Genomic DNA, 23491 nt, shown 5'->3' on the forward strand with positions numbered 1-23491 from the left:
GGCAGAAGTCCTCACTGTCGGTCAGTGGATTGGACCTGGCCCTGGCCTGCGCTGCGAGGGAGGAGAGGCAGTGATTGGTCTCCCGGTCTGACTTCAGGACGGAGCCATCCATACAGTTCAGTGTCGGGACCTCCAGCCCTGACCGCTGGGAGCCAAAGAATCTCTGGAAGGCCATCTCCAGCTCATTCACGGTGATGGCTTCACCGTCCGGCAGAACCTGTAGGAAGAGAGGGCAGAAGATGTTGTCACTACCAAAGAGAAAGCAAACGCTTCTTCTTTCAATACTAACCAGGTCCCCTCCGGAAGTACATTTAGACGCTCCTGAAAGAACCAAGGGGCAGAAAGTTCCTCTGACAAGATTTCACCCAAAACCCTTTCTTGGGCCTCTGCCGGTGGCAACGGTATCTGTTGCAGAGCTGGGGCGGGAGAAGTCGGTCCAAGGGAACTGGAGCGCCCTGGAATTGGAGAAACCATTAGTCATTTGGCATGTGCGGGCAAGACTGTCCAGAATCTGCAGGTATCCAATGTCCCAGGGCAGCGTGAACAGAAGGAAACAAACCAGATGTGGAGAAGGACGGTCAGACCAGGAAGTAGCAGCAGGTTGGAATAATAATGGTATTCGTTAAGCGCTTACTAGATGCCAAGCAATGTTCTAAGCGCGGGATTGTAGGGAAAATTAAGTAACTGCATACGATGGAGAGGGACCACCTTAAAAACACCCAGGCCAGGCAATCATGGACTGACCCATGGATGGCAGGGCTGAAAGGCAAAGAGTCAGAGCTATCAGCTCATTGCAGTCTCTCTCCCCGTTCTCGGAGAAGCACTTTAAGAATTCAGCCTGCCAGGTTCACGGATGATGATGTATAACGAAAACTCCAGATGGACCCCGGAGTAGTCATGGGCTCTGGGAGAAGGTGAGGCGTGGTGGTACCAAGCCGGGAAAGACCGTGGCCCCGATGGCCACGCACAAAAGTACCGGGTGACTCCTGAGCTCCACACTAGCTCAGGTGCTCTCCGGCCAGAAGTGCCCTGACCCCGATCCACGCCTGAGGTGGCAGTTGATTCTCCCGAAATCATACCAGAAATGTCTGATTGGACCGGCTTCCCCGTGTTTGGCGGGTAGGGTCCTCCAGAGAGATACTCCAGTACACTGGCAGGAAAGGTCCGGCATGATTCATCTTTGGCATTGAGCTCTTAAATGATTTGCTCCAAGTCTTCTAGCGCCACCTCCGGTGCAGACGGTCTCTTTTGAGAAGCTGAGGCAAGAGAAGCCGGTCCAAGTGAGCTGGATCGCCCTGTGAATGGAAGAAATCATGAATCAGTTGGCATGTACGGGTAAGGCTGCTCCACATCGGCAAGGACCAAGGGCAGGGTGAAAGGAAGGAAGCGGAAAATACTCGGAGAGGAATGTCAGGGCAGCAGGTACCATTAGGCTAAGTAAGGAGAAACGGGTAGCTTGGCATGAGATGGAAACTCTAAGAAACACCCGGGCCAGGCAATCACGAGCTGCCTCGTGGATGACAGGGCTGAAAGGCAAAGCCTCAGATCTAGCAGCCTGGGGCAGTCTTCAATACCAACCCGTCCTACACTCAGATTCGGGGAATTCAGGCCGCCAACTTCACCGAGGAAAATGTGAAGGGGAAAATCCCCTCCTGTAATGAGTTTACAGTCCAGAGGAGGAGACAGACATTAACATGAATAAATAAGTTATTTGTAATAAATAATTTAAATATATGTACATACGTGCTGTGGGGTTAGGGGTGGGATGCATATCAAATGTCCAAAGGTCACAGATCCAGGTGTTTAGAAGATGCAGAAGGGGGAGGAAGCCAGGGAAAATCAGGGAAGGTCTCTTGGAGGAGATGTGACCTTACTAAGGCTGTGCACGTGGAGCTGGAGGGAGTTCCAGGCCGGAGGCAGGATGTGGGTGAGGGGTCAGTTGTGAGATAGACGAGATGGAGGAACAGTGGGTAGGTTGACATTAGAGGAGGGAGGTGTGCGGGCTGGGCTGTAGCTGGAGAAGGGTGAGGTGAGTTAAGAGGTGACGAGGTGTCAGATGGCTTTAATGAGAATGGTCACGGGTTTCTCTCCAATGCAGAGGGGGACGTGCAAGCACTGGAGTGTCTTGAGGAGTGGGGAGACGTATAATGAATTTTTTTTAGAAAACTGATCTGGGCAGCAGAGTGAAGTCTGGGCTGCAGTGTGTAGATCCAGGAGGCAGAGAGAGGTGAGGGAGAAGTTCCACTCCCCAGGAGACTCCATCTGCCCTCACGCTTAGGTGATTCATTTCCCCAGGAATTCCCTACCTCCACACCAGCTCCTTCTGGAGCTCCATACTCCTCCCCTTGAGGTACACTTCCCCCAGCACTTCATTCCCTTCCCCCTAAGGTTCACTGTCCATGTGAATCCTCTCCCCGCTTCTACAAATGGATCACTCCTTTTGGAAATTCACTCCACACCTCTCCTAGAGGGTTTTGTTCCCTCTCCAAGTCCATCCCTCTCTCCCCAGCAGTTCACGCCCACTGGAACGCCATCCCTCCCTCCCTCCCCTGCTCCTCTCACCCCCCAAACTAGTGGTTTGTTTACCCTGGATATCAATTTCCCCCGGCCTGCAGTGGTTCACCCTGGCTCTACCTGTCACCACCACCACTGTTACCCTGTCACCACCACCACTCCCGTGGAACTACACACCTGTAGTTTTGGCTCACTCTCCCTGAAACGTCCTCTCCCTCCCCAAGTAGTACATTCCACCTCGAAATCCAGACCCTGTCCCCCGTGGTACATTCCACCTCGAACTCCCACCTTCTTCCCACTCCCAGCTCAACCTTAGTAGTTCAGTCCATCCCTCCAGACCCAAGGGGTACATTCTTACTCCAGCCCAGCCAGCAAACTTTGCTCCTCTAATGCCAACCTGCTCACTGCACCTCGAGCTCCTCTGTTTGGCCCCCGATTGCTCTCCCACATCCTATTTCTGGTCTGCAATGCCCTCCTTCTTTACATCCGACAATTAGCCTCCCTACTTTCAAAACCTTACCCATGGAACATCTCTTTCAAGAGGCCTTCTCAGACTAAGCCCTCATGTCCTCTTCTCCTACTCCCATTTGTGTCACCTTTGCACCCTTTATTCCCCCCTTCCTCAGCCCCACAACACTTATGTCCTTAGCCGTCAGTTATTTATTCATATTAATGTCTGCATCACCCTCTAGACTGAAAGCTTCTCGTGGGCAGCGTAGGTATCTACCAACTCTTTTATACTGGTCTCCCCTAAGTGCTTAGTACTGGGCTCTGCACACAGTAAACGTTCAGTAAACCTGATTGATTAGAAAACAGACTAAACCACGGGACAGAGCCATCATTCTTTTAATAATGAAAATAATATCTGTGAGATCAGTATGTGCTTGCACTGTGCCAAACACTGTGCTAAGCACTAGGGTGGGTATAGTGGGGCTCACGTATCCACAAACGATTAGTTTATTTTGAGCTATGAAATCTTCATCAGGAGAAGTCTTCGAGATGGCCCAATAAACCACCACTCTACCTAGTTGTCTCATCCATTGACTCAGTCATTAAATTATGAGCCTAGAGCAAGGGGACAGGGGCAAGGAAGAGAGAGGGCGGATTATGAATTGACCCCCTGCCCCTCCCTCAGCGACGCTGTGTTTCCCATCCCCTGTCATTCCCCTGCCCTTCCTCTCTGTCTCCCAGATGGGTGGGGACACAGACGGACTCACCCCTGAGGATCCAGAATGCAGCGTTCTGTGTTTAGGGCACCTCCTAGCCACCAGACATGATCCCTCTCTCTTCGCGTCGGATCACATCTTCTGACTGGCAGGTGCCAACCTGAGGACGCAATTCATTAGTGGATTATCAACCAACCCCTAACTAGGTGAAGACAGATGAGATAGGGACCACACAGCTGCTTCCGCTAGCCAAAGAAACACGTCTTATGCTAGCACCTCTCTGATCCCCAGTCTCACCGACTCACCCACTGTCCATGTAGAAGAGAGTTCTGCTATTGAATTCCCACTTTAAAGATAAGGAAGCTGAGGTTCAGAGAAGTTCCCCCGGGCCCTACCCACCAACGCATCTTCTCCCATTAAGCCTTCTTTTCCCCAACTTGTTCTCCCTTCTGCATTGTCTAAACACTTAGATCTAGAACCTCTAGAGAATTGATATTTGCCCCATCCTCAACACCACAGCACTATGTACACAACTTTCAATTATATATTTCAAACGACATTCAAATTAATGTCTTGTCTCCCCCTCTAGATTGTAAGCCCATTGTGGGCAAGGGATGTTTCTGCTAATTCTCTTGTATTGTACACTCCCAAGCACTTAGAACATTGTTCTGCACATCATTAGCACTCAATTAATACCACTGATGGATTGATCATGGGTTGGGATGTGTGTATTATATTGTTGCATTTTACTCTCCCAAACTCTACGTATGGTACTCAGCACACAATAAGCGCTTAATGAATACAACTGACTGACTGACTGACTGACTGATTAAATCCCGTATCTGAGAATATACAGCAGTCAAGGATCACAGTGGTTATTTGAAACCAGGTCTCTGGACTTCCAGTAGTGTGCACTGTCCACTAGGTCATGCTGCTTCTCCTCTACTACTACTTAGTAATCAATTACAGAGAAGCAGCGTGGCTCAGTGGAAAGAGCACAGACTTTGGAGTCAGAGGCCATGGGTTCAAATCCCGGCTTCACCAATTGTCAGCTGTGTGACCTTGGGCAAGTCACTTAACTTCTCTGTGCCTCAGTTCCCTCATCTGTAAAATGGGGGTTAAGACTGTGAGCTCCCCGTGGGACAACCTGATCAACTTGTAACCTCCCCAGCTCTTAGTACAGTGCTTTGCCCATAGTAAGTGCGTAATAAATGTCATTATTATTATTATTATTAATTAAACAATCAATCAATGGTATTTATTGAGTACTTCCTGGGTACAGAGTAGTGTACTGAGCACTGAGGGGACTCCAATACAACATCATTGGTGGGCATGTTGCCTTCCCATAACAGGCTTACAGTCTAGAGGTGGGAGAGACATTCATATGAAGAAATAAATTATGACTATAGACATAAGTGTTGTGGAGCAGAGGGTGGGGCGAATATCAAAAATTTAAAGGATACAGATATGAATGCCTAGGTGACACAGAAGGGAGAAGGAGTAGGGGAAAAGAGGGCTTAATCGGGGAATCAATCAATCAATCAATAAATCAATCGTATTTATTGAGCGCTTACTGTGTGCAGAGCACTGTACTAAGCGCTTGGGGAGTCCAAGTTGGCAACATATAGAGACGGTCCCTACCCAACAGTGGGCTCACAGTCTAGAAGGGGGAGACAGAGAACAAAGCAAAACATATAAACAAAATAAAATAAATAGAATAGATATGTACAAGTAAAATAAATAAATAGGGTAATAAATACGCACAAACATATATACACATATACAGGTGCTGTGGGGAAGGGAAGGAGGTAAGGTGGGGGGGATGGAGAGGGGGATGAGTGGGAGAGGAAGGAGGGGGCTCAGTCTGGGAAGTGAAAGGTATTCTGAAAGTGAATGGTATTCTGGCGAGACACAGAAACACAAAAAGGAAGCAAAAAGAGGAAGGATAGGTTGGCTTTCTCCCAGAAACTCCTATAATTTTCCATATTTTGGGTGTGGAAAATCTGGCTTTTATCTCACACCATTAGATTATTATTACTCTGAAGAATGTCATGGGAATTACCACACCCAACCTAAGTGTTCTTGTAAGATAGCTAGAGGCAGATGCAAGGTTCTGGGAGTCAGAGGACCTGGGATCTAATCAAGGCTCTGCCCTTTGTCTGCCATGTGACCAAGGGCACGTCACTTCACTTTTCTGTACGTGTTACCTTTTCTGTAAAATGGCTATTAAGAGTGTGGGACAGGGACTGTGTCCAACCTGATCATTCTGTATCTACCCCACAACTTAGTACAGTGCCTGGCACAAAGTAAGCACTTAACAAATACTGTTTTTATTACTATAATCAACATTATTATCCTTGCTCTTTTCATTTTAAAAACTGTTAAATTTAATGCACGATATAGAACAATTGAAGATAGCACCCAGGTATCCAGCTCGCTGCTCAGTCCCCTGCAGCTCCAATCGATGAACTAAGGAATATAGGTAGATAGATAGATAGATAGATAGATAGATAGATAGATAGGTAAATAGATATAGATATAGAAAGATAGATAGATATAGATATAGATAGATAGATATAGATATAGATAGATAGCTATATAATGGCACAAAGCAAGCACTTAAAATTACAAAGAAATAATGAAATCTTTATTTTCTTTAAAAAAGGAAGGTAGTCGTTCCCCACTTCAAAGAATCGAAACTATCCAGATCCTGTTTTCTGACGCCCAAGATAAAGTCCTAGGGATCCAAAAGGGTCCAAAAGTTTTTACCTTGGGCCTCACCCCAGAAAAAAACAGGAATGGATTATCGATATTTTGGGAGAAATACTTTTATCAGTTCTCTGGTTTATCCAGACTATGCTGCTCTTTCATATAATTTTGGACAGGCATCAGTGTTACGTGAACCTCCCCTTTATGAATGGTATTCAGTTGTGCTCAAGAGAAACCTCTCCCAATTCTTCTCAGAATATGGAAAAGGAAGGAGCCTATTTCTACTACCATTTATTCAATCAATTACATTTATCACATGCTTCCTGTGCAGAGAACTATACTATGCACTTGGGAATGTATAGTACAAGAGACGTGGGAGCTTACCATCTATTGTGTGCAGATCACTATACTGAGTGCTTGGGAGGGATTTCTCCGGCTCTCTGCAGTCTGACATTTCCTCCTGCCTTCAATACATCTCTTCGTGGGTGTCTTCCTGTCATCTCAACATTAACATGTCCAAATAATAACTCCTTATCTTCCCACTCAAACCCTGTCCTCCTCCTCACTTTCCCATCACCGTAGATGACACCATCATCTTTACTGTCTCTCAAGCCCATCACTTTGGCATTGTCCTTGGCTCCTCTCTCTCATCCAACCCACATATTCAATCCATCACTAAATCCTTTCAGTCCCACCTTCACATCATAGCGAAAATCCACCTTTTCCTCTCCATCCAAACTGCCACCACGTTAGTACAATCAATCATCCTATCCTGCCTGGATTACTGCATCAGTCTCCTTGTTGACCTTCCAGAAACAGTTGACCTCCCTCCCCACACTCCAGTCCTTACTTCACTCTGCTGCCCGTATCATTTTTCTATAAAACGGTTAAGTCCACATCTCCCCATTCCTCAAGCCTCTCCAGTGGTTTTCTGCTCCCACCCCCGTCCCATATCCAACAGAAACCTCTCAGGATCAGATTTAAAGCCCTGGTACAGCTCACTCCCTTTTACCTCACATGGCTGCTCTCCTCCTGCAATCCAGCCCGCACACTCTGCTCCTCTAATGCCCACCTACTCACTGCACCTTGTTGTCCGCCTGCAGACTTGACATGACTGACTCCATCTTGTGCATACCGACGGTAACCTTCCATTTGATGCAGGACGAGAGCAACTCCTTTTTGTATTTTATGCGAGGCTCAACAACAGAATGTCTTCAAGGACAGTAACAAGTATCACCCGTCTATGCAAGGTTGTAGGACCTATCACAAGTAACTCCTGTCTGTACAGGCTGTGATAACAGAGACCAATGAAAATTTGACAACCATCCTATCGGTCCTCATTGGTTCCCTGAAGGTTCTCCTTGCTCACTCCTGCATTGCTGTAACTCAATAAAGGACGCAATGGGAAGGGAACACGGGGCTGTTCATCACTCGTACCCCTCCAGGGTGAATGGGCAAGCAGTCAGCTTTCCTCCTTTACTGCTCTATCTGACCTCAAGTCTCTGAGTCATTTTTCCCATCTGCATTATCACCTTGGGTTCTCGAACCCTGCGGCCGTTATATACCAGTTAACTTATTTTGCACCCTATTTTCGATAACAACCTCAATCACGTCTATCTCGCCGATGACTTCTTCCAAGTCCCGTCCCTGCCCTGGAATGCCCTCCCTTTTCATATCTGACAGACGATAATTCTCCCCGCCTTCAAAGACGTCCTGCAGGCCTATCTCCTCCAAGAGGCCTTTCCCTGACTAAGCCTTCATTTGCTTTTCTCCCAATCCCTTCTGTGTCTCCCTTATTTGCTCCTTTTACTCATCCCTCTCTCAGCCCCACAGCACTTATGTCCACATCTGTCATTTATTTATTCATATTAATTTCAGTCTCCCCATCTATACTGTAAGCTCCTTGTGGGCTGGAAATGTGTCTACCAACTCTGTGACATTGTTATATAATTTTCGCCCAACATTCAGTTCAGTGCTCTGCGCATAGTAAGTGTCCAATAAATAGGACTGACGTATTGATTTATTTATCGATTTGTGTATCATTTGCAGTACTAATTGAAACTAATCCTCTTGTTTGAGGGATCACAGATCCCATTCGATCACGGGTTCTCCCTAAATCCCGCTGGGAACGTGGGAACCTCCATCCCTCTGCAGACAAAAAAAGGAATCATCATCAGTTGAAAAATGAAGTCGCCCATACTGCCCATCTCCATCTTTATTTCAGAGTGTAGGGCATCGGTCAACATGGTGAGTACAATGCAACTGAGTGCTGGGTAGGGCTCGTCTCTATTTGTTGCCTAGATGTACTTTCGAAGCTCTTAGTACAGGGCTCTGCACACAGCAAGCACTCAATGAACACAGTGAGCGTTTATTCAATAAATACGATTGAATGAATGAATGGTAAATTTTGACACTTCAAAGATTTCATTAGAACGGCTTCTGGCCTAGTGGATAGAGTCCGGGCCCGGGAGTATGAGACCTGGGTTCCAATCCTGACTCTGCCAACTCTCTGCTGTATGACCTTGGGCAAGTCACTTCACTTCTCTGGATCTTAGTTCCCTCCTCTGCAGAATGCCGATTCAATCCCTGTTCTCCCTCCTCCTTAAACTGTGAACCTCGTGTGGGACCTGATGATCTTATAGCTACCCCAGAGCCTAGTACAGTGCTTGGCATATGTGGAATCCAAAAAAAAAAATCGATTTGCAGCAACACAGCACAAGAGGTTTTTTGAATTGCAATATTCAATGAATTTCTGTATGTGAGGACAGATATAGTTTGTTGCCATAAAAGGGGGCTAAACCTCTTCCCAGAAAGGTGGAAGGGGTAGCTAGTGATACGCTATAGGCTAAGAGTCTGTTTCCACACTCGTGAAGGAAAAAAATTTCCTTTTGATAGCCGTGGCCCAGCGAAGACAATATGAATGCTATATTAACGTTGTAGAATGCCTTCATCTTTCCAGGGAACTTTCACATCGACCACGTAATTTTTGTCTTTAAAAGAGCCCTGCGAGATACTTGGGAGAGACAGAGGTTGGGCCTCCTCGCTGACCTACCTGCCTTCGTTCTCTCTGCACTCCAGGCTGGACTTCAGTCTGCTGCCCACACCATTTTTCTATAAAAACATGCAGGACATGTCGCCCACTCCTAAAGAACTGCCAGTGGTTGCCCATCCCCTCCACAACAAAGATAAACTCCTCACCATCTAGTTAAAAAACGTCCATCAGCTTGCTCCCTCCTACCACACCTCGCTGCTCTCCTATTCATTTATTCATTCAATTGTTACTTATTGAGTGCTTACTATGTGCAGAACACTATACTAAGCACGTGGGAGAGTACAATGTAATTATATGTTTATAATATTTCCTGCCCACAACGAGCTTCGAGTCTAGAGGAGGAGACAGACATTAACATAAATAAATTAGAGATATGTACATAAGTGCTGTGGACCTGGGAGGGAGGATGAATAAAGGGACACAACACAAAGTGACTCAGCAGGGATTGGGAGATGAAGAAAGGAGGGCTTAGTCAGGGAAGGCCTCTTGGACATGATGTATCTTCAGTAAAGCTTTGTAAAGGGGGGAGTACAGATAAAATCTGGAGGTACAGTGAGCATATTGACATTAGAGGAGCAGAGTGTGTGGTCTGGGCTATAGTATGAGAGCAGCATGGTGAGGTAGGAAGGTGAAAACAGATGCCAAGCTTCCAAGACAATGGTGAGGACTTTCTCTCTCTGATGCAGAGGTGGATGGGCAACACTGGAGTTTCTTGAGGAGTTGGGGCAACATGGCCTGAAAATATTTGTAGAAAAAAAGATCTACCCCAGTGTTTAGTACAGTGCCAGCACATAGGCCTGGGAGGCAGGGGATCTGGTATCTAATCCTGGCCTCGCCACGTTTATGCTGTGTGACTTTGGGGAAGTTATTTCACTTTTCTGTGCCTCAGGTACCTCATGGGTACAATGGGGATTAGGACAGTGAGCCCCAGGTTAGACAGGGACTGTGTCCAACGTATAAGTTTGCTACTGACCCAGCTCTTAAAAAAAAAACAAAAAAACTTGTAGTGTTTGTTACTATATGTCAGGCACTGTACTAAGTCCTGGAGTGGATAAAAGCAAATTGTGTTGAACGCAGTCCCTGTCCCATATGGGGTTCACAGTCTTAATCGCCATTGTACAGATGAGGGAATTGAGGCAGAGAGAGAAGTGAATTGAATTGCCCAAGGTCACACAACAGGCAAGTGGCAGAGTTGGGATTAGAACCCAGGTCCTTCTGACTCTCAGGCCCATAATCTATCCATTAGGCAATGCTGCTTCCCTAAGCCATTCTGCTTTTCTTAATAAAGTTCCTGCTTAATAAAGTGCCTGACATATAGTAAGGACTAAACAAATACAATATAAAAACTTCTCTGTCTCTTAGTTTCTTCATTTACAGAATGGGGTTCTGATCACTGTTCGCCCTCTGAAATAGACTATAAGCCCCATGTGGGACAGGGACTATGTATGACTTGATGCTTTTGCAACTACCCCCCTGATTACTGAAGAGCTTGACAATCTATCACTGGTATTTACCGACTAAGCACTTACTACTGTGTTCAGGGCACTGTTCTAAGCTCCTGGGAGAGTCCAATAAGATGGCGTTGGTAGACACGATTCCTTCCCAAAACAAGCTCACTGTCTACAGGACAAGACAGACATCAGTTTAAATAAATAATTATGGACGTGGACCGAAGTGTTGAGGGACCGAAGCTGGGATGAAGGGGAGTATAATTCCTAACACTATTCTGAGGCTTGAAAGAAGGCCATTGAGACCCATCACTTGGGCATAACCTTTGAAAAAAGGCCAAAACTCTATCGAATAGAGGTTTTTTTATTTTATTTAATGTTATTTTAATGGCGTTTGTTAAGCACTCTCTCTGTGCCAGGCACTGTACTAAACGCCGGGGTAAACACAAGCTAATCAGGTGAACACAGTTTATGTCCCACAGGGGGCTCACAGTATTAATTCTCATTTTACAGACAAAGCAACTAAGAGAAGTAAAGTGACTTTCCCAAAGTCACACAGCAGACAAGAGTTGGGATTAGAATCAATCTATCAATCAATGACATTTGTTGAGAGATTACTATGTGCAGAGTACTGCACTAAGTATTTGGGAGAATACAACAGAATGTAGCATACATGTTCCCTTCCCATAACACGCTGACAGTCTAGAGGGGAAGATAGATATTAATGTGAATAAATAAGTAATTGTGATATCTAATTTAAAGTTTTGGACATCAGTGCTGCGGGGTTGAAGGTAGGGTGAATATTAATATTCATCTCCCCTTCCAGACTGTAAGCTTCTTGTGAGCAGGGAATGTTCCTGTTTATTGTACTGTACTCTCCCAAGAGATTCACACAGTGCTCTACACACAGTAAGCACTCTGTAAATACAATTGACTGATGGTGTGACACAGAAACGAGAGTCAGCACCTTCTGACTCCCAGGTCTGGGTTCTATCCATTAGGCTGCACTCCTTCTCTATTCTTTTAATTTTATGGTACTCACACCTATGTTTGAGTTTTGGCCTCCTGAACCTATTCCTGAGATTAAAACTCCGGAAACGTCACTGTACACCGGGTCTGCCTAAACAGTGCTCTGCTCGTTTTTGAGGGCCCCAGCTCAAGCTGCAGTGTCCCCCTATTCCAAAAGCCCAGTCCCCTGATTAGTCCTGATAGTATTATCAGGATGCCCTGATAATAATGATAGTAATAAAAATAACAACGATAATGATAATAATAATGACAATGATAATGATAATTTTGTCATTTGTTAAGCACTTATTATGTGTCAGTCACCATTCTAAGCACTGGGTTAGTTACAAGGTAGTCAGGGTTTTACTAATCTATGGGACCCCTCCTTCCCAGGCCGAGGCAGACACCTAGACCTGCTACCCCAGCAGAGGATGCCCCCTGCCAAAACAATGCCACCAGTGTTGACATCAAAGCATGAACAATCATACTCTTTTTTATCATTATTACTCTATGGTATTTGTTAGTCTCTTACTATATGCCAGGCACTGTTCTAAGGTCTGGGCTTGATACAAAGTAATCAGGTCGCACCCAGTCCATGTCCTACATGGGGCTCACAGTCTTAATCCCCAGTTTCCACATGAGGGAGCTGAGGCACAGAGAAAGCAAATGACTAAGGTCACACATCAGACAAGTGGTAGAGCCGAGATTATTCATTTATTCATTCATTCAATAGTCATTTATTGAGCACTTCCTGTGTGCAGAGCAGAGTACTAAGCACTTGAGAGAGTACAATACAACAAGAAGCAGACACATGCCCTCTCACAGCGAGCTTACAGTCTAGAGGGGGAGACAGACATTAATGTAAATAAATAAAACATTACAGATATGTACATAAGTGCTGTGGGGCTGAGAGGAGAGATGAATTAAGGGAGCAAGTCAGGATGACACAAAAGTGAGAAGGATAAAAGAGAAAGAGGGTTTCGTCCGGGAAGGCCTCTTAGAGGGGATGTGCCTTCAATAAGACTTCGATTTTGAAGAGGTGGAGAGGGAGGACATTCCAGGCCAGAGGGAGGATTAGAACCCAGAACCTTCTGGCTCCCTGGCCCATGCTTTATCCACTCAGCCATGCTGCCTTTCAGTATGTCTTGCTGCTTCTCATACCCCGTTTGGGTTCTAGGGCAGTGGTGCATGACTGGTGAAAAGGATACAGGCAACGCCATGCAATAATGTTTGGCCATGTTTCTCGGTCGATAGATTGTATTGGGTGAGAACTTACAGTGTGCAGAGCAATGTACAGAGCAGTTGGGAGAGTACAATAGAACAAAGTTGGTAGACATATTCCCTGCCCAAAAGGAGCCTACAGTCTAGAGGGTGAGACCAACACTTATATGAATAAATTCTGAATATGGACATGAGTGCTGTGGGGCAGAGTGAGGGGGAATGAAGGGCGCAAATTCAAGGATAAGGGCATTCACTTAATTTCTCTGTGCCTCAGTTACCTCATCTGTAAAATGGGGATCAAGACTGTGAGCCCCACGTGGGAAAACCTGATTATCTTCTGCCCCCACCCCCAGCTCCTTAGAACAATGCTTGGCATGTTGTAGGCGCTTAACAAATACCATTATTATTATTATTCAGTGATATTTACTGAGCACTTACTGTATGCAGAGCACTATATTAAGCAATATATCAGATACATTCACTGCCCGCAACAAGCTTACAATCTATAGGGGGAGATAGACATTAATAGAAATAAAACACACATAGACATAAATGCTGTGGGGCTGAGGGAGGGGAGTGACTAAAGGTAGCAAGTTAGGGTCATGCAGGAGAGAGTGGGAGAAGAGGAATGAAATTTTTGTCAGGGAAGGCCTCTTGGAGGAAAATGTGTCTTCAATAAGGCTTTGAAGATGAGGAGAGCGTTGATCTGTTGGATATGAAGAGGAAGGGAGTTACAGGCCAGAGGCAGGACATGGGTGAGAGGTCGGGGGGTCGGGAATGAGTGGCAGAGAGTAGGTTGGCAGTAGAGGAGCGGGGTGTGGAGGCTGGGCTGTCATAGGAGAGTAGCGAGGTGAGATGGGGTGGCTGAGCTGATGCTGGGCTTTAAAGCTGAAGGTGAAGTGTTTCTGTCTGATATGGAGCGGGACGGGTAACCACTGGAGTATCTAGAGGTGTGGGAAGACATGGACTGAATGGTTTAGTAGACAAACGATCCGGGCAGCAGAGTGAAGTGGTGACTGGTGTGGGGATAGTCAGGAGGCAGGGAGGTCAGCAAAAAGGCTGATGCAGGAGTCAAAGTGGGATAGGTTACAGGAATAAATAGATGCTCTCAACTCCACCCTCTCTTCTAAATTCAATTCACTCGCTCCCTTTTCCCTTCATCGCTCTCGCACTACTACCCCACAGCCCTGGATCACCTCCATTTGCTTCGCTCTTATGCTTGAGCCGCTGAACGCTGCTGGTGGAAATCTAAACACCAGCCCAAACTTTTCCACTTCAGGTTTGTCCTTCCTTGCCTTAACTCTGCCCTCTCCTCTGCCCGGCAGAGCTATTTTTCTTCCTTATTGACACCCATGCCCATCACCCTCGTCACTTTCTCTGGACATTTACCTCTTTGCTCAGGTCTCCTGTCCCTCCTCCTCCCCCATCCCTCACCCGCAATGATCTGGTCACCTACTTCATTCGGAATATTAGCACCATCAGGTCTGACCTCCCCCAAATCACCCCCTATCCTCCATCCCTCCTCCTCTCGACCCCCTCTTCTACTTTCCCATCATTCCCAGCAGTATCTGCACATGAGATCTCCTCTCACCTTTCAAATGTTACTCTCTCCACATGCACATCAGACCCCATTTCCTCCCACCTTATAAAAACTCTCAGCCCCTTCTTCCACTCCCTTAACTTGATCTTCTCTTTCCTCCTAAAAAAACCCCTCCTCTCTCCTACCCTTCCTTTCAAACCCTGGAGTGAGTCGTCTACACGCTCTCCCTTGAATTCCTCTCCTCCAAGTCTCTCCTAGACCCCCTACAATCTGGATTCCATCCCCTCCACTCCACTGAAACTGCTCACTCAAAGGTCATCAATGACCTCCTTCTGGCCGAATCCAACGGCTCCTACTCCATCCTCATCCTCTTCGACATCTTTGCTGCCTTTGACACTTTTGATCATCCCCTGCTCCTCAACGTGTTATCCAACCTTGGCTTCACTGCCTCCATATTCTCTTGTTTCTCCTATTATCTCTTTGGCCACTCATTCTCAATCTCCTTCACGGGCTCCTCCTCTCCCTCCGATCCCCTAACTATAAGGGTCCCTCAAGGGTCAGTTATTGGTTCCCTTCTATTCTCCATCTGCAGCCACTCCCTTGCTGAACTCATTCGCTCCCGTGGCTTCAAGCTCTCATTTCTACGCAGATGACACCCAAATCTCTTTCTCCTCCCCTGTTCTCTCCCCTTCCCACCAGGCTCCCATCTCCTCCTGACTTCGGGACATCTCTACTTGGATGTCCTTCCACCACTTAAAACTCAACATGTCCAATACAGAGCTCCTTCTCTTCCCTCCCGAACTCTGTCCTCTCTCTGACGTTTCCAACACTGTGGACAGTACTACCATCATTCCCATCTCACAAGCCCGCAACCTTGGTGTCATCCTTGACTCCGCTCTCTCATTCATCCCACATAACCAATCCATCACTAAAGCCTGCTGGCCTCACCTTCACAACATCACCAAGATCATCCCTTTCCTCTCCATCTAAACCGCTACAATGTTAGTACAATCGCTTATCCTATCCCCACTGGATTACTGCATCAGCCTCCTTTTTGTCCTTCCAACCTCCTGCCTCTTTCAAATTCAGTCCATACGTCACTCTGCTGCCTGAATTATCTTTCTACAGAAACGTTCTGGTCATGTCACTCCTCTCCTCAAAAATCTCCAGTAGTTGTCTATCTCCCTATCAAACAAAAACTCCTCACTATTGGCTTCAAAGCTCTCCATCACCGTTTCCCCTCCTACCTTGCCTCCCGTCCCTCTTTCTACATGCCAGCCCGCACATTCCACCCCTCTGGTACTAACCTTCTCATTGTGCCTCCTTCTCGCCTGTCCCGCCGTCAACCCCTGGACCACGTCCTACCTTTGGCCTTGAATGTCCCTCCCTCCTCACATCCGCCAGGGAAAATGAGAATGAGCAGGCAGGGAGATAGGAGCAGAACGAGGAGAGGACAGTGTACATGAAACCAAGGTTGAATAATGTTTCCAGGAGCAGGAGGTGGTCCACAATGTCAAAAACAGCTGAGAGGTTGAGGAGGATCTGGATGGAGTAGAGGCCAGTGGAAATGGCAAGAAGGAGACCCTTGGTGACCAGGTGTGATCTCCCTAAAATGTCCCCTGCTCCACCCTGTCCTTTGCTTCCCTCGCCCCTTCATCAACTCTCCCATGTTCCCAGCAGTAGCAGTACCTCAAAAAGTTATCTCCCATCTCCTCTCGAAATGCACCCCCTCCACCTGCGCCTCCAACCCTATCCCACAGCAGCTATCAAAACAGCTGCCCCCTCCCTTCTTCCCTCCCTAACCACTATCTTCAGCTGTTTGCTCTCCAACGGCTTGTTCCCCACTGCTTTCAAACATGCTGATGTCTCCCATACCCTAAAAAATCCCTCCCGTGTCCCCAGGGCTCCCTCCAGCTATCGCCACATCTCTCTCCTACCACTCTTTTCCAAATTCCTTGAGCATGTTGTCTACACTCACTTTATCAAAATCCTCTCCTCCAATCCTCTCCTTGGCCCCCTCTAATCTGGCTCCTTCCCCCATCACTCCACAGAAACCACTCTCTCAGAGGTCCCCAACGATCTCTGACTTGCCAAATCCAACAGCCTCTACTCCAACGTAATCCTCCTCAGCTCTCAGCTGCCTTTAACACTGTGGACCTCCCCATTCTCGGAAACATAATGAAATCAATAATCCCCACAAAGACTCGGGGCAGGAGTTGCCCACTGTCCCGCTTATGGACGCTCTAGCCCATAGTCGCTGAGCCCAATTGACTCCAGCTACATGTCTGGTCACAAGGTCAGGTGATATGCCGCCCACTCGTGACGAGCCCTGCTCTCTTCTGAATATCTCCCCAACGCCCCACCTCCTTCCTCATCAAGCCCCTCACTCAATAATGGTGACCATCGTGACCGAGCCCCCGCCATCCACCCCCTGAGCCCTGCCGGGCCCTGTCCACCTGAGAAAGCTGAACAGGAAGCTGTTTGGCTATTAGGCTCAAGTCAGGATCCATTTGGTTCCAGGAAAAATACTTGACTTTTCAGCTTCCATCACAGAGTCTGTGATCCACCCTGATCCTGGTGAGGAGAATTTGTTGGTTTGGAAGCGGTGGGTGCCCCCCACCCGGGGGCTGTTCTGTTAATGGGGACCACAAGGTCCGGGTGGGGTCCCCGGTCTGGCGGGTTGGAGTAGGGTCTCTCTCCAGGCCTCTCTGGGGCCTGTTACCCAAAGGCCAAGTGTTCCCTGGCAGGAGCGGCAGGGCAGGGGAGGGTATCAACGGAGTACTTCCTGTGGCCACAGCACTGTACTGAGCGCTGTGAAAGCATCCCCTGTGGGAATCTGGCCCGGTCCCCGCCCCCTCGGGGTCTTCCAGTCTGACAGTGTCACCGTGAGGAGGAGCCTAAGACAGACCAATCGGGAGAAGCAAAACGATAAAACAGAATGCAGTGTCGGCTCCAGCAGGGACAGATACAACATGGGGAGAGAGAAAAGTTGTGGAGAGCGAAGAGGCCATTGCCCATCGACGCTGATGGCAGGTTTTCCCTCAGGTCGCTTTCTTTAAAGAGCAGCCATAGTGGAGCGAGCCTGACAGGTTCAGACCAGAAGAGATTCTGCATGTGCCGGTTGTGAGTCTGAAGGGGAAGAAAGAGGCCCCCAGTTGGACAGAGATTTTGCCCATTGTGCTTATAGTGTATCTAATTCTGTGCTTTGGTACAGTGGTTGGTCCATAGGCCACTTGTCTGCTGATTGACCTTGGGCAGGTCACTTTGCTTCGCTGGGCCTCTGTTACCTCTTCTGAAAAGCGGGGATGAAGACTGTGAGCTCCGTGTGGGATATGGACTATGTCTAATCTAATTGACTTGAATCTGACCCAGTACATAGTGCCGGGCCTGGCATAAAGTAAACGCTTAATAAATAACATACGGGGAAAAAAGAGGGAGGAAGGGAGAATCCAAATGAGGAAGGAGTCCCCAATTGCCGATCCCTCTTTTAACCAAGCCAGCAAGCTCTTTACTGAGGGTTTACTGAGAGACACTATACTAAGACCTTCCCCGTCCCCCGGGGCACCCTCAGTTGACAGGGATCCTGGGGGGAGTCATCCTGAGAGGAGAGTTAGGCCCAGCAGAGCAGATGACGAGAGGAGAGTCAGACAGGGGGGTGAGTCAGATCGGGGAGGCTCACATACTGGGTGGTCAGAGGGGGAGAGTCAGAAGGGGGGGAGAATCAATCAAGTGGAGAATCAGAAAGGGGACGATCAGACTGGGAATAGTCAGATGGGGGAGGATCACAAAAGGGGAAGGTCAGGTAGCCCCCTCCCGTCCTAATGGCATTCACTGGACAGAGCAGGGGAAGGAGAGCTCATTTTGACAGTTCAGGATGGCATCAGTCACAGCCGTGCAGGTTCCTAAAGGGGCTGGGGCCCTGTACAGGGCAGGATGTGGGGGTCGGCTTCCCACCTCAGCCTTCATCAGTGCGCGGGAGGGGGCGGGGCCCAAGGTGGGAGGGGACAGAGGGAGCTCACGAAGAGCAGCCCGTCAGCGAGGGACCGGGGTTGGGCTGTTGGGGGGGTGGGGGAAAGGAACGCGAAGAGCTGTCAATCACAGTGGGTCCCCGACGTCCCTTCCCCTTCACCCCTCCGGTCCCCGCGCCGCCGCCCGCCCCGGAGAAGAAGGAATCAAACTCATCCTGGGCGGGGCAGGCCGGAACTGAGGAGATGAGTGAAGAAGCGCCATGTCTCTCTGAGGGCGCGGCCTGACAGTCTCCCTGCCTGGGAGGGGTGGTTAGTGGGGAAGCATGGGGACTGCCCCACGGTTGGGGACTCTCTGACTGGGTTGGGGAGGGAAGGAAAGATATGGACCCTATGTACCCACCACGTCCTTCCCGCCCAGCCTGCCCAGCCCCCACCACCCCTCCTTGTCTGGCGCCCTCCCGTCACCCAAGGACACATGACGGGGGCCAACCCCATGCTCCCCCCTCCATGGTGCAGTCCGTTCGCGACTCCAGGAGTCTCCTCAGGCACCCTGCCCATCGGACATGGGCTGGGGACCTGGTGGGCAGCAGCATCTGCAGACCCATCTCCTAAAGGCCACAGGCTTCCTACCTCCCTTTCCCCACAGAGGGTGATAATAATAATGATAGTAATAAGAAGGATGATGATCAATCAATCAATCAATCAATCGTATTTATTGAGTGCTTACTGTGTGTAGAGCACTGTACTAAGCGCTTGGGAAGTACAAGTTGGCAACATATAGAGACAGTCCGTACCCAACAGTGGGCTCACAGTCTAGAAGGGGGAGACAGAGAACAAAACCAAACATATTAACAAAATAAAATAAATAGAATAGATATGTACAAGTAAAATAAATAAATAGAGTAATAAATATGTACAAACATATATACATATATACAGGTGCTGTGGGGAAGGGAAGGAGGTAAGATGGGGGATGGAGAGGGGGACGAGGAGGAGAGGAAGGAGGGGGCTCAGTCTGGGAAGGCCTCCTGGAGGAGGTGAGCTCTCAGTAGGGTCTTGAAGGGAGGAAGAGAGCTAGCTTGGCAGATGTTGGGAGGGAGGGCATTCCAGGCCAGGGGGATGACGTGGGCCGGGGGTCGATGGCGGGACAGGCGAGAACGAGGCACGGTGAGGAGATTAGCAGCAGAGGAGCAGGGGGTGCGGGCTGGGCTGTAGAAGGAGAGAAGGGAGGTGAGGTAGGAGGGGGCGAGGTGATGGAGAGCCTTGAAGCCGAGGGTGAGGAGTTTCTGCCTGATGCGCAGATTGATTGGTAGCCACTGGAGATTTTTGAGGAGGGGAGTAACATGCCCAGAGCGTTTCTGGACAAAGACAATCCGGGAAGCGGCGTGAAGTATGGGGGCAGCAGGCGTGAAGTATGATGATAATAGTGATAAATGAGGGGAGCAAGAGTAGCTCCACCGAAAGCTTCCCCGAGCTGGGCTCCTATCCACGACCATGTAGGAAAACGTCTTCTGGAGTCAAGTAGGGGAAGGAAGATGAATGGAAGATGCATGACAACAAGCAAGGGAGAAGGATAAATGAATGGCAGAGTCCATGCTCCCGCTAGACCATGGTTCTGCTTAGCTAGGGTGAAAGGAAGAAAGGCCTAGTCTCCACTGCATTTTCAATTCTACCGCAATTAACTCCCCTGAGAGAATCCAGATATTGGCCTTGATCTGAGTTGTGTGAACTCTGGTGCTCTGTTGTCTGGGTTTCGGACCAAGGAGCGAGGGGAATTACCTCTAGGGTTCTCTCTAGGGGAACCAATTGGCGCCTCTCGTATGAAGACTTGCCATTCCCGAGGCGAACCCCTCTCCAGGGGGCGAAAGATGGCTCGAGGCCATGGAGGGGGAGCGTGGGAATGGAAGGATTAACCTTTCCCGGGAAGGAGAATGTATCAGGCCTACTCAAGCAGAGGCAAGTGTGTTGGGGGAGGTCAATCTCATCTCGGCTGAGGAGCTGGTGCTCGCATACCCGGCCGATGGTCAGTGGCCCTGTAGGGGAGACGACGGATCATAGAGGACTGGAGGAGTAGACAGGAGGAAAGGTGTGGATGAGGCATTTCTCCCACAGGTTGAAGGAGATGACTCCAGCCTTATAATCTAGGAAAACCCCAGCCCAGCAGATTGGTAGGGCCATAGTGAGCTAGGTGAAGGGGAAGGTGATCCAGAAACTGACCCCATTTATAGCCTGGAAGGCCATCAGTGAAAATGCGCCCCCTGGGGCAACTGGTGCATTGTTCCTCCTGCTCATCGACTCTTAACACACCACCACCTCCGAGTCTGGCTTGTCTACAACCTGTATTTCCAAGTCGTGCCACCCCGAGATGAGCACCAGGGAGCATAAAATGCGGCCACAGTTTTCAAATTGGTCCTAGTAGTCGGGCACATCCTGCGAGGCTTCCACGAATGTCATACTCCTCCGATCCTGTGACAAGATGAGATGGGGACTGGCTGTATTTGAGGTCAGGGTCATGTACTCTGCGAAGAGAGAGAAAAGGTCACAGTTTATTACACCACATGCTATCCCTGTCTTTTACATGAGTTTGGAGAGTTTGACGGTAGAGAGGGGGACATTGCAATGAGGCACGCACTCACAGTCAATGCCTGCAAAGAGGTAGTTTGGGAATTCGACCATCTTTGTAGCCAGTGCAGCTGTGAGAGCAGCACTTCAGCCTCCATCTGGATGTGTTCTCAGCCCACTGGAATCGGAAAGAGAACCCCTCCTCCCAAAGTACCCTCTGCCAGGGTTTTGGGAGAGGGAAAAGCTCATGTGGGAAGCCAATTGAGATTTCGAAGGGATTTCAGGTCCAAAGCCTTCCCAATGTTAGGGACCTAAAATCCCGGCTCATCAGAGTGGAGTCCCACAGGTGAACACATGGTTGCCTCTATGAGGGACGATACCTCGTTCCATCCTTCAGGAAAATGGTGGCTGTGATAGACGACAATCTGACAGTCCCAATCAGGGTCTTCTTACGCTGTAGGTACTGCGTGAGACTGGACTTTGGGATGGAATTTTTCAGAGGATTGACTCAGAAAGAGCCCATGGGCTTCCACTCACCTGGCATATTTGCTGAGTATTTCTCTCCTCCCAGGGACCCAGCACTGCGGTCAACTCCAAGGATGTGGTGGTCTTTGGCCATTGCTGCAGCACTGACAAAATCTTGGAGAGAGCAAAGAATCTGTCATAAGGAATTCTCTTTCAATCTCGGACCTCAGCCCGTCACTCGGAACAATTCCTTTTTGGCCTTCCAAAAAAATCCCAAGAACCCCTCCTGTGACACATGGACTCCTTGGCCCTTCATTTCTAGGACCGTCCACTAGGAGCACAGAACACGTACGTACCTGCGCAATGCTCCTCTCACGTCCTAAGGAGAAAGAAGACACTAGATTGGTGTTTGGGCTACCGACCTGTTCCCCCCCCACACGTTCCTGTAACATGGCTCTCCGTGGGGGCACTGCATCAATCCCTTCTGCACCCGTTTCATTCCCAAAACTAAGAGCTGGGATCCTGAGATTCGGCATGTACATTCCCTTCTGGTCAATCAGTGCTGTTGTCCTCTGGGCTTGAAGCTTTCTCCTTAGCCCTGGATGGAGGAATGCAACTGGGAAGGGATGCTGTGGCTCCGGGCATTGTCCTGCGGAACACTGGGAAGAGCCTTTCTTTACTCCGCTCCTTCTTGCTTCAAGCCTGTTTCCTGGACTCTCACCTGCAGCAGCTAGATGCCTCCCCGCTCTGGCACTTCTCCCCAGGTTCTGTGGCAAGTGCCGGAAGAGTGCAGCTCTGCTGGAACAGATGCTCCTCGCTCTGTCTCAGTTTCTGCAGATTCCCCCTTGCATCCTTCTCCAGGCTCCGAAGCCGCAGCTTGAGCTCCTCATCCAGGAATCGGTGCATTTCCTCAAACCTGGATATGAGATTCCTGCCTCCATTTCTGTGCCTCCTCTTGCCGGGAAAGAGGTCGAAGTAGAAAGAAGATTCAATAATAATAATAACGGAATTTATTAAGCGATTACTATGTACAAAGCACTGTTCAATAGGCCGTCGGACACATTGAACCTCCCGCTAATGGTCAAGAAGGGACCCCCTCAGGACGGGACCAAAATCTCAGCTTCACCATCGCTGAATTCTTTTTTTCCGCAGCTAGCACAGTCTGCATCTCCTCAGTTTCTGTCCACAGGGGTTGACGAAGCTCCTGGAACCTCTCCTGAAATGCACAACGACCGTCGATGAACTTGAACTAGGTCTCTGGTATGCTCATAATACTTTTGTGCTCTTCTGGGCCCCTGTCACCTAGTTTCCGGACCTCGGGAGTAGGATGGGGAGATATCGGCATTGCGCAGGTGAAAGACGTTCTAATTCGACGTTCAACACTTTCCTTGGGATGGCCACGGAGCAGGCAACTTTCCCTGTAATCCTCCCCAGACGCTTCTATCGGACTCACGCTGTATTCCCCGTGCTCCTTGGAACAGGAGCAGGGAGTGCAGATTGCTGTGTCGTCCTACTGACAGAAAAGCTTCAGATATTGCTGGGCGGCGCCCCGCATTAGGTGAGGTCCGAGCTGCTTTCTGAGCGAGCACTGCCAGCCTCCCCAGAGCTTGATTGATCTCCAGGTTTTTCAGCTGGCAGGCCCTATGGTACTATGGTCAGGGGAAGGACTCCTGAACATCATCCGAGCACCTGAGAAGATATAGTAGGTAGAATCTGTGTCCACAGCTGATGGTCATGGAGTCGATGAAGTACTCCATGCAGATAGAGCAGGTCTGCTCTTCCTGGAGGCATTTGGCCAGATCCAAGGCAGCCATATTCCTCCGGAGAGAGGCCGAGGT

This window comes from Tachyglossus aculeatus (assembly GCF_015852505.1).
Source record: "Tachyglossus aculeatus isolate mTacAcu1 chromosome 12 unlocalized genomic scaffold, mTacAcu1.pri SUPER_6_unloc_3, whole genome shotgun sequence".
Taxonomy (NCBI): domain Eukaryota; kingdom Metazoa; phylum Chordata; class Mammalia; order Monotremata; family Tachyglossidae; genus Tachyglossus; species Tachyglossus aculeatus.